This window comes from Cetorhinus maximus, chromosome 12 (assembly GCF_964194155.1).
Source record: "Cetorhinus maximus chromosome 12, sCetMax3.hap1.1, whole genome shotgun sequence".
In the NCBI taxonomy this organism is placed as follows: domain Eukaryota; kingdom Metazoa; phylum Chordata; class Chondrichthyes; order Lamniformes; family Cetorhinidae; genus Cetorhinus; species Cetorhinus maximus.
Genome location: NC_135890.1, coordinates 12273374 through 12290471, shown reverse-complemented (window position 1 = coordinate 12290471; position 17098 = coordinate 12273374). Strand labels below are relative to the sequence as shown.

At 41.0% G+C, this 17098-nt stretch overlaps 1 long non-coding RNA gene across 1 annotated transcript; it reads left to right on the top strand.

Annotated features, from left to right (window-relative positions):
• LOC144687218 (uncharacterized) lies at nt 1-16755 on the top strand. The gene is made up of 2 exons (XR_013578094.1): nt 1-79; nt 16607-16755. It is a non-coding gene; the product is annotated as an uncharacterized LOC144687218 (long non-coding RNA).
• The last annotated feature ends 343 nt before the right edge of the window (nt 16756-17098 follow it).

Sequence of the window (17098 nt, the reverse complement as noted above, 5' to 3'; positions counted from 1 at the left end):
CACAGTGCACTGCAGGGATTTCGAAAATTAATCCTGGTCAAAAAGCAAGCAGCTAACTTCTACAGTCAGTTCCCACAAGGTAGGAAATTTTAAAACTTGTGTTACAAATTGTTGGACTTCTGGATTCAAAGTGGATAATTACATCAGTAATTTACATGATCTATTTCTGAACTGTCATTTATTCAAATCTCTCAAAATCAACACAGCTCCTTTCACTCCAAATGCATGCAGCATCAATTTTAAGATGGGGTTTAAGTGGATTCTGGAAGACTTGTCATTTTTGAGTTGACTCCTGTCCCCAGGTTTACATTACTAGCTACTGGCTCCTCTATCCCAGCAGAATCGTAGCCCACCAATGTGTCCTTCTCTTGATCCGAAGGCACAATGCTAGGAAATACTGTGGCTGCATCGAGAATGCCTCACACCTGATGACCAGGTTCTTACCCCCAATGGAGAGGAAGCATCGCTCCCACATGCCCAGTTTTCTTTGCACCATTGCCACTCTCTCCTTCCAGTTTCTAACGCATGCCCTGCTCCCTCCGAACCATATCCCCAGCACCTTCAGGCCGTCAGCCAGTTCCCAAAGAACATGGCCTCGCTCTTCCCACGATTTACCTTGGCTCCCAAAGCCAGTTCAAACATCAGCTGCAGCTGGGGGGATCATCAACTCGATGAAAGATGCTCTTTGGTCTGCCTGAAACTTGTTGGTCTTCCAGTGCGGAGTTGTCCCTGACCGAGTGTTGCAGACTGGCACATTCCAAGGTCCAGGACTACGTGCTGAGGGATACACTAAAGCTTGGGGCAGCCGCCGCAAAGGCCCAATGGGGAAAGGTCACTGTCTAAGACCTTTCTGCCATAGTGCGAGGGGCTGGGAATTGTATAGACCCCTCGGGCTGTACGGCTCACAATGGATGTATGCATCGAGTACTAATTGTATTATGATTGTACTGAAGCACTTCAGAGTGCAACATGATGTATGTCGATAACTCCAATCCCATTGCATTGTCGGACTGTCTGTAATGACCATATTGAAATGATTGTAATATTCATTGATTGTATTGAAGCACCTCGTGATCCATGTGTAAAAGTTGAATCTGATTGTACTTTGTGATGGCAATTTAGAAATGTTTTGTAATGTTCTTCCAGATATTTTATGAATAAAGTATATATTAAAAAAAATACTGTGGCTGCATCAAGCTGTGCATAGACCCTTGGTACGCAAATACCAAATGTCACCATGTGCTGAGGTTCTACCGGCCTCTGGCGTTGCAAAGGATGGGTCTGGCTACATTGCTGCAGAATGCTCCAAGCGGTTGGACCATGGCATACCACCTATCCCTCATGGGAAAGTTTATGCAGAAAAACATCTTTGACCACAAGCTCATCAGGCAGTTGTCTGCGTGTAATGTCATAGAGGTCCTATCAGATAAGGAGATGGAAGATCCTGTTCAATGGTTCCCTGAGGGGACTGTCAAAGTCATTTTGCAGAATGCCTCATTGTCAGAACTTGCAAACAAGCACCAAGGTGTAGCTTGACTGGTGGTGAGAAAGGTACTCCCAGTCAGATCCTTCCTGCATGCCCAGAGTTTCACCTCAGCATGTTGTCCTGGAGGTGGCTATGGTGGGGAAGAGACTAGTGTCTACCTCCTTCTGCATTGTACCTTGATCTGGAGAGAGATGCAGTGGTTTTTGTCGAAGTTCATCGCAGGAAGCTCTGTGACGCAGTACTCTTGTGCTCCACAGGCTGTTCCCAAGGGTGCGCGCCAAGATAATCATCTGTGGCCGGAGGACCATCAACTCAGTGAAAGGCAAGGTCTGCCCAAAACTTGCTGGTCAAAGTGCAAAGAGTTGTCCGTGACCAAGTGTTGCAGACTGGCACATGCCAAAGTCCACAACTATGTGCTGCGGAACACACTAAAACTTGGGGCAGCCATGGCTTTCAGCTATAGTATACAGAGGGGCTACAAAATGGGTAAAACCCATTGGTTGTATGCCTGATAAGGAATGTATATTATAAGTAACAGGACTGTTGAATTGTATTGAGACACCTCAGAGTAGAACATGCTGCACAGAGGGAAATTGAATTCTATTGCACCTACTGTAATCTTTAACTTGAAACGTTTTGTCTTCAGGCTGTATGCCCGATTTGGAATATATAATGTAAATATCAAGAGTATTATATTTCTATAGAAGCACCTCAGAGTGGAAAATGATGTATGCAGACAAGTTGAATTTTATTGCACTGTAATTTTCAAGTCAAAATGTTTTGTAACGTGCTTTTATAAATTTTATGAAATTATATTTTTGAAAAAAAATACTGGCAAAACATTAGTTTCCTTCAAATGATGAGTTAATTACACTCAATCTCTATGGATACTGTGCTATTAAATGGACCCAGGCTGCCCAATCCAACAAAGCAACAGTCTGATTGCATTCAGCAAGTTACATTTATATAATGATTTTAAGCACGGAATAACCTCCCAAAGCACATCCACAGGAAAAAAGGAGCAGAGTTTCTATTGCAGGAGGTTTACAAGGGGTTAACTAAAATCTTAAAGAGCTGGGTTTTGAGCTTTTAAAAAAAAGGGCAAAATATTAGAATCATAGAAAAGTTACAGCACAGAAGGAGGCCATTCGGCCCACCTTGTCCATGCTAGCCTGAGGACACCCAGGTGCCCTTTCTAATCTCCACTTCCTGCACCTGGCCCATAGCCCTGCAGCTTACAGCACTTAAGGTGCAGACCCAGGTACTTTTTAAAAGGGTTTAGAGTTTCTGCCTCTACCACCAACCTGGGCAGCAAATTCCACGACCTATTGGTGGATGGCTGTGGGCAGAACATGTGTTCGTGTGGGATGTTCCACAGAAAGGACAAATGGCTGAGGACTGCCAAAAATAGTGGAACAGAGGAGAGAAGGGAGGAGAACAGGATGCTAGAGTCAGAGGACTGAAAGGCAAATTAAGTTATAAGGGTAAATGAGGTTGTAGAGGCAGAGTGGGGAGACCTGTTTCTGCTTCTCCCAGCAGATTCCGAGTAGTGTGCCCAGTTCTGGGCACTGCACTTTGGGAAGGACTGAAGGCATTAGGGAGGGTGCAGAAATGATTCACGAGAATAGTTCCAGGGATGAGGAACATCAGTTACGTAAAAAGATTGGAGTTGTTGGGGGCTGTTCTCTTTGGAGAAGGTTGAGAGGGGATTTGATGGAGATATCCAAAATCATGAGGGGTCTGGACATGGTAGTTAGGGAGAAACTGTTCCCATTGGTGGAAGGATCAAAACCAGAGAGCACAGATTTAAGCTAATTAGCACGAGGAAAATCTTTTTTATGCAATGAGTGGTTAGGATCTGGAATGCAATCCGAGTGTGTGGTGGATGAAGGATCAACTGAGGCTTTCAAAAGGGAATTGGATCATTATCTGAATAGAAAAAATTGCAGGGCTACAGGGAAAAGGCAAGGGAATGGCACTAGGTGAATTGCTCCTTCAGAAGGCCAGCACAGATATGGCAGGCCAAATGGCCTCATTCTGTTCTGTAACCATTCTAGCATTCTGTGATTAAGTAGCTGCTTGGGTGGAGAGGAAGTGTTTAAACATGATGCTCTGGCCACCAGGATGTGAGGCAGGCTTGGGATACCAGCTAGTCTTTTCATGTCCACCAATTTTTTGTTTATATATGTAGATGAGGACAAGAACTTGAAAAATGTATCTGTTGAGAGACAAGAATATAGGCCATTAGAGTGGTTGCAGCTTAATGCAGGACAGGAGCCAGGTGGCAAGAGTTTTGGCAACTTGCTGTTTATGAAGACTAGCAAAGAGATAAGGGAAATGGAGGAAAAAAAGGTCCAGATTCTGGTTTTACTCACAATGGAATAACGTAAGGCAAGCTCTAGGCAATATTAGTGTGCAACAGGAAGAAATGAGGTTTGAAGCTTACTTTTTGAGGAACAGCCCACTATGGCAGCAGGACAGATGGACAAGGTGGCATATGGTATACTTTCCTTAATTAGGCAAGGCAGAGCATAAGGACATGGTGGTTAGGCTAGAAGTGTATAAACATGAGTTAAGCCTCATCTAGAGTACTGCATACAGTTCCAGTCACCACATACAGGAAGGATGTGATTACACCAGAGATTTACAAGGATGAGGCCAGGAATGGAGAAGTTTATCTATAAGGTAAAATGGGACAGGTTGGGGTCCTTTTGTTTGGAACAAAGGCGGCTGGGTGGAGATTTCATTGAGCTGTATAAAATTATGAGAGGTCTAGGTGGAGTGAATAAGGACTAATTTCCCTTTATAAAGAGGTCAATAAAAAGGGGGCATTGGTTTAAGTATTTGGCAGAAACGTTAGAGGCGAATGGAGAAGAGGGTGGTGGGGCTCTAGAACTCACTGCTTCAAAGGGTGGCCAAAGCAGAAACTTGCTGGAAATTAAGAAAAGGTTGTATAGCTCTTTTTCACCTGGCATAGACAGGATGGACCAATTGGCCTTGTTGTGCTCTAAATTTCCATGATTCAAAACTTTCATGTGGCCCGATTCAGTTTGTGGCAAAGGCCAGAGAGGAAGATGGTTTTAATGAAAAGCAAGTGGAGATCATGGCAAGGGCCAAAAATAGTGGCTTTGGCTTTCTTAATATTGGTGGAATAAAATGGCTGATTTACATCACAAACAAGGGAAGAGGTGCAGAGCCGAGTGGTGTCTGCAAGCCTTGTTACTACACAAATTTCAACTGCACATTTGGATACATCTCAGGTTGGCAGCCAGCTGACAATTAAAGAATTTTGTTCCGTTATATTTGAAACAAATGGATCAAAAATATCAACATTGATTCAATTGGTGCAAATGCTGGTTTTGTACATTTTCCTCCGATCTGGAATACAGTAGTGGAAATTACAGTACTAAGAAATCTGGAATGGTCCCTTTAATAATGCTCTAAAAGTATTTATAAAAAAAAATCTAAAGCTATCAACAGAAAGCTTGTCTGGGCTAGTAAGAAAGCAAGCCACAGCCAGCAACTCAACAAAGAACTTGCATTCAGATAGCACCTTCCAGGACTTCAGATGTCCTAAAACACTTGAACCTAAGGCACTCAAAGTCAATTAACTGCTTTTGAAATTAGTGGCTGTACTCCCTCTGTGCTGCACTGAGTATCAGCTTCAATTTTTACGCTCATGTCCTAGAACCATAGAAAAGTTACAGCACAGAAGGGGGCCATTTGGCCCATCTTGCCCATGCCAGCCCGAGGACACCCAGGTGCCCTTTCTAATCCCCCCTTCCTGCACCCGGCCCATAGCCCTGCAGCTTACAGCGCTTAAGGTGCAGATCCAGGTACTTTTTAAAAGAGTTTAGAGTTTATGCCTCTACCACCAACTTGGGCAGCGAATTCCAGACACCCACTACCCTCTGCGTAAAAAAGTTCTTCCTCATGTCCCCCCTACACCTTCTGCCACTTATCTTGAATCTATGTCCCGTGGTTCTCGAATTCTCCACCAAGGGAAACAATTTTATCCTGTCCACTCTTATCTATTCCCCTCATAATTTTGTATACCTCAATAAAGTCACCTCTCAGCCTGCTTTGTTCTAAGGAAAATAACCCCAACCTATCCAATCTCTCCTCATAGCTACATTTTTTTCTAACCCTGGCAACATTCTTGTAAACCCCCTCTGGACTCTCTCCAGAGCTATTACGTCCTTCCTGTAATGTGGTGACCAGAACTGCACACAATACTCCAGTTGTGGCCTCACCAGTGTTTTATACAATTCCAACATTATATCCTTACTTTTATATTCTATACCTCTGCCAATGAAGGAGAGTGTTCCATCTGCCTTCTTTACAACCTTGTCTACTTGAACTACTGCCTTCAGGGACCTGTGTACTTGTAGGCCAAGATCTCACTTCATCTACCCCTCTTGATATATTCCCATTTATTGTGTAATCCCTGTAACTGTTTGACCTCCCTAAATGTATGATCTCACACTTCTCTATGTTAAAATCCATCTGCCACTTTACCGCCCACTCCACCAACCCATCTATATCGTTTTGGAGATTATGGCTATCCTCTACACTATCCATTACTCAGCCAATCTTTGTGTCATCTGCAAATTTCCCAATTGTGCCCCCCACGTTCACGTCCAAATCGTTAATATATAACACAAACAGCAAGGGTCCCAACACTGAGCCCTGTGGAACACCACTTGAGACAACTTTCCATTCACAAGGGCATCCACCGATCATTACCCTTTGTTTCCTGTTACAAAGCCAACCTTTTATCCAGTTTGCCACATTGCCCTGAATCCCATGGGCTTTCACTTTCCTGACCAATCTGCCATGTGGGACCTTGTCAAATGCCTTGCTAAAATCCATGTACACAACATCCACTGCGCTACCTTCATCAACCCTTCTTGTCACTTCCTCAAAGAATTCAATCAAATGTGAGGCAAGACCTTCCTTTAACAAATCCATGCTGATCCCTGACTAGTCCATGCCTTTCCACATGACAGTTAATCCTATTTCTCAGGATTGATTCTACTAATTTGCTCACCAAAGATGTAAGACTAACTGGCCTATAATTGTTTGGCATTTCCTTCGATCCCTTTTTAAACAATGGAACAACGTTTGCATTTCTCCAGTCCTCTGGTATCTCGCCTGTATCTAGTGAAGATTGGAAAATCATCCTCAGAGCATCTGCTATCTCCTCCCTGACTTCCTTCAGCAGCCTCGGAAACAATCCATCTGGCCCTGGTGACTTATCAACTTTCAAGGATTTCAACCCTTCCAGTACTTCCTCTCTCTTTATGACTATCCCGTCCAATATCTCGCAGTGTTCCTCCTGGACTACTATATCTACATCCTCCCTTTCCTTTGTAAACATGGAGACAAAATATTCATTCAAAACCCTTCCCACAGCCTCTGCACCTACACACAAGGTTCCAACTTCATCTCTGATAAGTCCCACTTTTTCCTTAACTAACCTTTTAGCATTAATGTATTGGTAAAACATCTTTGGGTTATCTTTAACTTTACTTGCTAATCTTTTTTCATGCCCTCTCTTTGAGTTCTTTATTTCCTTTTTTATTTTGTCTCTGCACTTCCTAAATTCATCTCGGTTATCTACAGTGCTTAGTTCTTTGTGCCTATCGTACACTTTCTTTTTCTGTTTGATCTTCCCCTGTATTCCTCTAGACAACCAGGGAGATCTAGATTTGGCAGTACCACTCTTATTTTTGAAGGGGACATATCTACTTTGTAGGATTAGGATCTCACCTTTTAGTGCTTCCCACTGATTTTCCACTGTTTTGTCCTCCAGCAGTGCTGTCCAGTCCACCTCAGCCAAGTCCCTTCTCATTTCTGCAAAATTTGCCTTCCCCCAGTTCAAGACTTTTACTCCTGCCTTATCTCTGTCCTTTTCCATGGCAATGCTAAATCTAACTGAATTGTGATCACTGTCCCCGATATGGTCGCCAACTGTCACTTCACCCACTTGCCCTTCTTCGTTCCCCAAGACTAGGTCTAGAATTGCATCTCCTCTCGTTGGGTTTGTCACTAATTGGTTGAAAAATTTTCCTGGTCATACTGCATGAATTTTTCTCCCTCAATGCCCCTTATATTGTTTGAATCTTAGTTGATATTAGGATAGTTGAAGTCTCCTACTATTATTGCCCTCTTGTTCTTACAAGCAGAAATTTGCCTACATATTTGTTCTTATATCTCCCTTTCACTATTTGGGGGTCTGTAGTATACTCCCAGTAGTGTGACTGCCCCTTTTTTATTTCTAAGCTCAATCAATAAAGCCTCGTTTGTTGACCCTTCTCACAACTGGAATTGATTCTTTAGCCATTAGTGCTACCCCCCCCCCCTCCTTTTTTATCTCCTATTCTATCGTGTCTGAACACTCTATAACCAGGGATATTAAGCTGCCAGTTTTGTTCCTCCTTTAGCCAGGTCTTCGTTATAGCAATGACATCCTGCTGCCATGTGTCTACTTGTGCCCTTAACTCATCTACTTTGTTTGTAATACTTGCATTGAAATATAAACAGTTTAACCCCGTCAATTTCCCTTGCTGGACACTTTGTAAACTTTGCTTCTCCTGTAACTCCATGTTTATCACGATGTCCCTAGCTAATGTTCTACCTCCATTTTTCTGATCTGAATCTGACCTATCTGATCCTACTCCTGGGATCCCATCCCCCTACCACACTAGTTTAAATACTCCCCAACAGAACTAGAAAAACCCCCAGCAAGGATACTGGTCCCAGCTCTGCCTGGGTGAAGCCCGTCCGGTTTGTACAGGTCTCACCTTCCCCAGAACCTGTCCCAGTGCCTCAAGAATCTGAATACCTGCAGCCACTTTGGTCGATCCTCTTATTCCTGCTCTCGCTAGCACGTGGAACTGGGAGTAATCCTGAGATTACTACATTTGAGGTCCTGCATTTTAATTTATCTCCTAACTTCCTGTACTGAGCTTGCAGGTCCTCATCCCTTAGTTTACCTATGTCGTTGGTACCAATGTGTACCACGACCACTGGCTGTTTACCTTCCCACCCCAGAATGTCCTGCAGCCGCTCCGTGACATCCTGGACCCTGGCACCAGGGAGGCGACATACCATCCTTAATTCACGTTTGCGGCCACAGAAGCGTCTGTCTGTGCCCCTAACTATTGAATCCCCTGCCCTAGGCTTGGGGGGGCGGGCAGTGGCAAAGTATTATTGTCACTTGACTAGTATTCCAGAGACCCAGGGTAATATTCTTGGGACGAGAGCTCGAATCCCACCATGGAAGATGGTGAAATTTGAATCCAATAAAAATCTAGAATTAAAAGTCTGATGATGATCACAAAACCATTCCAGATTGTCGTAAAAACCACTTGGTTCATTAATGTCCTTAAGGGAAGGCAATCTGCCACCCTTACCTGGTCTGGACTACATGTACTCCAGACCCACAGCAATGTCCTCTGAACAAGGGCAATTGGGGATGGGCCATAAATGCTTGCCTAGACAGCGACGCCCACATCCCATAAACGAATAAATAAAAAAACCCAGAACCTTCTGACTCAGCCAACTGAGTCATCGTTGATATTCCACTCAAACCTCTGGAGCGGGATGTGATCCCAGAACTTTCTGACTCAAGGAGAGGGCTATCGTGGAGTTGAGTCTCACATAGGTTTGAGGTTACATATTTCCAGTATCACATTCATGTACATGTAGGTTAGATCCCATATAAAGAGCCTCAAAGAAAAGCAGCTTCAAACTGCAACAGCATAGAGCAAAACACAAACAATCATGACAATCATTCATGTTTCTGACACCATACAGTTAAAACGGCTTATTTTGCCTCAGCACTAAAACAAACATCGTTGTGCTTTGCAGGAATGATACACAACTGATAAATTATAGCATGTGTTTATTAATGTACAGTATGTACACAAACAATTTCTGTTTGAACAGGAATTAACTTCACAAAAATAAATTCTGGAACTGGCTGTGTGACAAAGCACGAGATGTGTGCAATTCTGGACACATGGATAAAAATCTAAGATAAGACCGCTATTTTGTCACTTAGGAAGCAACTTTATTAATGTTTGTTTAGCCAGAAGTCAGTTATAATATAAATGCTAATCCAGTTTTTTGAACTTACCAAGAAATTCCATCCTTTTTTTTTTACATAAGATGATAGATGTAAGAGTAATGCTATTTGGCCTATCGAGCCTGCTTTGCCATTCAATAAGATTGCGGTTGATCTGGTTATGGTTTCAGCTCCACTTTCTTGTCTGGCTCCGATAATACTCGACTTCCTTGTCTAACAAAAATCTGTCTAATCTGCCTTGAATAAATTAGAAGACCCAGCCTCCACTAATTTCTGAGGAAGAGAATTCCACATACTAACGACTCTTTCGGAGAAAAAGTTTCTCCTCGTCTCTGTCTTAAAAAGGAGACCTCTTATTTTTAAATAATGTCCCCTAGTTTTAGTCTCCCCCACAAGAGGAAACATCCTCCGGGTATCCACCCTATCAAGTCTCAAGAACTTATATGTTTCAATAAGATTACCTCTGATTCTTTTAAACTATAATAGGTATAGGTCCAACCTGTTCCACCTTCCTTCATGAGACAACCCCCTCATCCCAGGAATGAGTCCAATGAACCTTTTCTGAATTGCTTCTAAAGCATTTATATCTTTTTTTTTAAAAAAGAGACCAAAAGGGCACACAGTGCTCTAGATGTGGTTTCACCAAGGCCCTGTACAGCTGTTGCAAAACTTGCCTATTCTTATATTCCATTCCTTTTGCAATGGACACCAATATTTCATTTGCCTTCCTGATCACTTGCTGTACCTGCAGGCTAACTTTGTGTGATTCACATACTAGGACACCGAGATCCCTCTGCACCACAGAGTTCTGCAAACTTTCTCCATTTCAAATAGCATACTGCTTTTCTATTCTTCCAGCCAAAGTTAACAAGTTCACATTTACCCACATTACACTCCATTTGCTAATTTTTTGCCCACTCACTTAACCTGTCTATATCCCTTTGCAGATTCTCTTCCTCCTCTTGACAACTTACTTCCCATCTACCTTGGTGTCATCGGCAAATTTACCAAACATACATTCGGTACCTTCATCCAAGTCACTGATATAGATTGTAAATAGTTGAGGACCCAGCACCGACCCCTGTGGCACTCCACTAATTACAGCTTGCCAATCTGAAAAACAACCATTTATCCCTGCTCGACACTTCCTGCTACCCAACAAACCCTTTATCCATGCTAATATGTTATCCCCTACACCTCGTGCTCTTATATTGCACAGTAACCTTTGATGTGGTATTTTATGAAATGCCTTTTGGAAATCCAAGTACATCACATCTATCGGTTCACCTTTATCTACCTTAAATGGTTACTTCGCCAAATGATTTCTCCTTCACAAAGCCATGTTGGCTCTGCCTGATCAGATCTAGATTATCTAAGCATCCTACTATAATCTCTTTAAAATGGATTCTAGCTCTTTACCTCTGACAGGTGTTAGGCTAACTGGGCTCCTGCTTTTTGCCTCCTTCCTTTCTTGAATAAAGGTGCAATTAGTAATTGCGTAGCAGCTTAAAGCGCACATTATCGCATTTATATTAGTGGCTTAGTGGATCCAAGCATGTCTGTGCTAGGATGTTATTCAAACAAATTATAGGGTTTTTTTTTAGTGCTAATAATAAGCATGTAATTTTTTTGGCAGAACCCAATTAAGTGCCAAAAATTAAATTTTCAATCAAAGCTTTCATCAAGGTTGCAAGTAGCATGCAAGAACATGCACATTAGAACAGGTTCCTGTTTACCAAAAATCTAAGGAATCAAGTATATAATGAAAAGTTAGTGCAGTTTCATTAAAGCTGATCTCCTATGGTGTTGATCAAATAATAACCATATTTGTTCTTCAGTTTTACATGAAAGATTGTTGAAGGTCACATCAATGCACAGCTAGGTGCAGTGAACGCAGAGTTATCCAACAATCTCTTATCTCTAAAGGGCCCCTTCACATGCATCAACTCTACCTTGCAAAATGCCTTGAGATATTGAGAGGATGTGAAATGGTGATATACATATTTTCTTCTTTCCTTCAGTGGTTCTTCAATTGTTTCTGATTTTCTCAAACTTGGGAGGCTGGTAGACAAATAAGAGTTTGTAAAATCAACTGTCATTTTTAAAGTGCATTGAATTTCATCTGCATTTATAGGATTTTAATTTGCACTGACAGTTTGGGTGACTTTGTATGGTGGCTAACACAAAGAAAGGAAAAAATAAGGAGCAAGACTTGCCCTACACAGTCCTCCACCCTCTTGGAAAAAAATCACGAAACAGGAGAAACAAGTTTGCCAATTTTTGTGAAGCTCGAGATGAGTTATTAAAAAGGGATATTCAGCTCTGATGTGCTCATGCAGCATATGGACTATTCTGAACATGTTCGCTTTCAAAAGGAAACCTCAAATTTGATGAAGATGTTAATTATGTAGGTGACAAATTGTATTCTTGACTGATATATTGTATTCTTGACTAGATGGGTTTAACATAATCCCCTAACCACAAAGATTAGCGAGATTAAGAGGTTTGTTGGGCTGAAATGTCTTTAATAGTGGTCAAATGAGGTGCAGGCACCATTTAGTTAACCAATAACTAATTAGCATTAGAATCTTATTTACGAAGTGAGAAATCCATCCATTTTAAGTTAAGTAGTCTTTAAACAGATTGTTATTAAAAAAATCAGCACAGGCCTTGTTCCTTTATGAATTAAACAAATAAACTGGATAAGCCTGTGCAGAAAATGAAAGGCACAACAGTGTTGGGTGAGGCACTGTAATAAGACACTCAATTGTTAGCTATGTATACAGCAAAATATGTAGACAGCAAAGAATCCCAAAGTGGGAGGACGACGTCATGGCTATTTTTTGCTTTCCTATAACAAACATAAGTAATAGAAAAACAAGAATGGCAAGTTAAAAAGCTGGATGAAATGGCTGGTAAGCTTAAAACAATCCTTGCTAGATTAAATGGTGACATGAGATCACAAGTAGTAGTAATATGATATGAATATGAATATATATATATATTTGCTGCTCTGTTTCATGTGCAGGACCAGCTGCCTCTATCCCCTGCTCTCTGCCTCTCATATGGCTGCGGATCACACCAAACAAACTGCTCTCTGTGAAATATCATTGATTTGTAGGGAAGCCTTTAACCTGATCTCAAAAATGACTTCCTCTGCCTTTTTCCCCATGGAATCATGAAACATATTTGCCTTGTACCCAGGTAGAAATGCTGATTAGTTATCTTTGACCTCAACCCCGTTTCATCTTAGAAGGAAATGTATTGTTTCAGCACAACTGTTTACAACCTGATACCTTTGAGGCTTTGGGAGACTCAAAGTGTCTCCTCGTGGTAAACTTAGAGACTGTTGCCATTGTCTCCAAGCGCAAATACCTTGCACCTTCTTCCCAGAAAAAGAAATCTAAACCTTCCTTTGATCTCTAATAATCAAACCACCCAGGCTTGTCAGATACACCGCAGAACAGGTCACTCGAACCCCTTCATTTACTTAAAGTTATAGTCCCAAAATATAATGATCTTAGAACCCAAATCAGGGCTCCATGTAGCTCCGAATTAACTTGAGCAAGATTTCCTAGAGCTAGTCCTACAATGCTTCATTGATATACCACAAGGAGCGCAATTCCATAATGGTGTCAAATGTGATTTGCCAAGTGGTTAGTTGATCTGCTGGACCCCATCAACATTTTTTAAACCTGCCTTACCTTAAGACATTTAGAAAGCAACTTTTCTGGTCTAATCACTTTAAATGGGAATTTATCTTAGTTATAAGATAGTTTTGTGTATCGTTGTGTCCAGACACAGAGAATTCTCCCAGACAGGATAGCCAGAGTTCCAGCCAGGGAGAGCAACTGAGTTCAGCCTTGCTGGAGTTCAAACTGTTGCAGTCGCCAATTGTTAGCTGCAGCATGAACAATCTGTCAATTTGCAGTTTAACAAATAATACTGTGTTTTAAATGGGTTTGTGTTACAGAAATCAAATTATCTGGCCACACAAACTATAGTCACAGATTTTAGTTGAGCATGCTGCATGAATTTGCTGAGGGGCTACAAAATTCCAAGGGCTCTGGCTCTAAGGCAGGTTGGTTCTGTAGTGCAATGGCTTTACAATCTGGTGTTAAATGATTTCAGAGTATTTGGTCTATCTGTCTCAGTATGATACTAAGTAAATTCATGCTTGATCCCTGGTTTGTGCTAAATCTCAGCCAGAACACAACTAGGTCAACTGCATTCTGTTCCTGAGTTTGGACAGGGAGCAGAAATATGAAATGAAGGGAAGGTGAAAAAAGGTCATTCACGATTTCAGCTCCTCATTTCACCAATTACAATTAAATTCAGTTGTGATTGGATAAAGGCAAATTGAGTTCATCTGTAATGACTCCTACTCCCTCACTGGTGAATAAACTCAGGCATTATTCTAGGCTCTCACAGGAAGAATGGCCATGTCTCAGTTGATAACTGTAGAGCTACACCCTAGTGTGAAATCAGTACTTTCACAAATGGAAGATCCGAGTTAAAACAATTATTCAGTGCTCAAAGCTATTAGTTAACTTTGTACAACGAAACCAAACTTTTCAATGTATCACCGGAGTTTACAAATTAATCACAGAAACAGTAGACCTCACTTAAAGACATTTCATCACTTCTTCCTTTCTAAATTCACAGCAATACAGATAACATCTCAATTCCTACAAAGCCTTTCCACAATTTTATAAAGGCTCCAAAAATAGTCAAGGGTTCTGGTTTCTATTGGTTAGCTGGTATACTAAAAAGTGCCGACTTGACATATACTTTTCTTTACAACTGCAGCCTCTTAACATGTGGGATCTTTAAAACTGAACGAACAGCAATAGCACAAGATCTTCAAGGTGGGGTAGGGTGATGGAAGAAACAGACAAACACCTTGTCAATTCTACATAGGAGAAAAACAATGAATTATTGAGACTAAAATAGAAAGAGAAATATGCTATTGTTATAGTTAGGTCAAGAACATTTTAGGAATGTACATTGCATCATGAAGACTCTGAAGGTTACAAATATTAGCCTGTGGCGCTCCTAAAAAAAAAGTCAAAGAACAGTGAGTTAAATGGCAGAGAAGATTGTTAACGTAATATTGGTGTGCTTCCGACAATTTGTTTTCATATCAGAACAGTGAGGGCAGCTGAGGAGAAATAGCTCAACAATCTCATCACAGTAAGGGTTAACACTGATGGATAATTATTTGCAATTTTATGAGTTCTGGCCAGTCAAATAAGTATGACAAAGTAGTGGTTATGTCACTGAACTAGGGGCGGAGAGGTTGAGGAAATTCAAGTCCTGCTGTGGCAAGCTGTGAAATGGTATTCATTAATGACCATGGAAAGTGCTGGATTATCATAATATTTTGCTGGAAAGGGAACTTGCTACCCCTACCTGGTCTGGGTTACACACAAATCATCCATTCTACTTGGTTGGCACAATACCTGCTCAACTGGCCTCATGAACCAAGTTGTCAGGGAAACTAACATGATGTGGCATTGCCAGCATTGTTCTCATCACAAGAAAAAATAAAATAATAACCCAAGTACTCTGATTGATGACATAACGGTATCTTCAACTACTGACCATGAGGCTTTTGTGCCATTGTTATGACATGGTAGGTGATGTGTGCCAGATGGACCAAATCCACAACGGAAACTTGGTTGCACTATCACAACGATTTCGCAATTTGTATTTATTATGAGAAGATGAGTGCACTGAATTCAGAAGTAATGAGTCCAAGACCTTTAGAGATTTTAAAATATTAAATTATATTTATTAACAAAATAAAAGATTTCAAGCAAATATATAAGATAACAAATAGTTACTACTTTAACAAATCCTAAAGTTCCTAGTTGACTTGACTTCCAGTTACACCCACTTTAAGGCAACAGTCCGAAATAGATTTTAGATTTAAAACAAAATCAGCAAGTTAACAGTACCCACTTGACAGTGGAATTCCAAATGGGTGTCTCCAACTTCAGTTACTTTACATAGCAGATTTATGCACAAATGGCTGGAGGCTTCTTGAAGGCTGTTTCACACACGCCTGTTAGATCTTACATGGCCTTCTCCACATAGCCTTTCATTTACCTTTATATATGTTTCTCTTTTTAATATGTAAATTCTATTGTTCCACATGTCTTTGAATCTGTATCTTCCTCATAATATAAAAACTTTGTTGCCAATATTGTAAGTAACCTTGGGGAAAAAGAAACACACCCCTTAGCCTTGCTTATCTGGCTAATTTGTAAACAGACTGAGATCCCTTTGAAATCCAACAATCCCTTCATTTATCTAAAAATGCAATTTCCATTCACGCCTTACATGTTAAGCCAGCGTCCATGTTTACTCATTAGCATGTCAAGCACCTAGCTTCTTTTGATGATTTCAAGTTTGCAGACTACTTGACCCCAAATGTAATTAAATCACACAGACAGACACAACTATAATCACACCCTTAAACCTACTTCACAACAAACCAGAAAATGATTATACTTTCGTCACAGCCATGCAAATACCTCCATATCAGTGCACAAGAAAACTGCGAGGAAATCAAAACACTTAGTGGCAGATACCTATAATGTAGTGAGTAAAATAATGCAGTGAGTAAACTCTGTCAGGTAATGCTGAATTATTTGATCTCAACTAGGCAGCAGTTGAGCTTTAGACTGGCCTCTAGGTCAAGGAGGAGGGCGGAAAATCAGCCAGAGTTTCTTCACTTGACTGCAGCATTATAATTATTGCTAAAAAATACACATTCACGGATGTTAGGTGTTAACAAAATCAGACTCAGCTCTGGGGTTCTCTATGGTCAAAATAACTGCTCATACTCGCTATCTGGATTCATTTGGACAAAGTAGATGGGGGCTGACAGCACCTCTGGGGCTTTGTGGCAGCAAGGGTCAATATCTTTGTGGAAAAGAAAGTTGAATTTTGAGAAATGGTGAATTATTTTAAATCATTTCAAAACTTAAATTATTAAATGACAAATGTTCTATTTCTTCCAGTTAATAATGAAGCATCATCTTGGCTCAGTGGTTGCACTGTCCTCCAAAATCAGAGGGAGTTCGAGCTCCAGTCAAGGACTTGAACACGCATACAAAAGCAAAGTACTGCAGATGCTGGAAATCTGAAATATACAGGTCTTGAAAACATATGCTTGGCTGACACTTCAATGCTGCACTGTGGGAGTGCCTTGCTCAGGCCAGATATTAAATGGAGCCCTCATTTTACTTCTCTAATGAGTCCAAAAGATCGCAAGACAGAATTCATGATAGAGCAGCAAGTTCCTCCTTAACAAATACCAGCAAAACGCATTAGCTGGTGAACTCATTTGCTCTTGTGAAACATTGCTGCACAGAAATTGGTTGCCGTGTTTGCGCATATAACACCAAATACACTTCAAATATGATTCAGTAACTTGGAAGCACTTTTTGATGCCCTGACGATAATCATTTATAAAAATTACTTCTCAAAATAAGAAAGTTGCGAATTAAAAA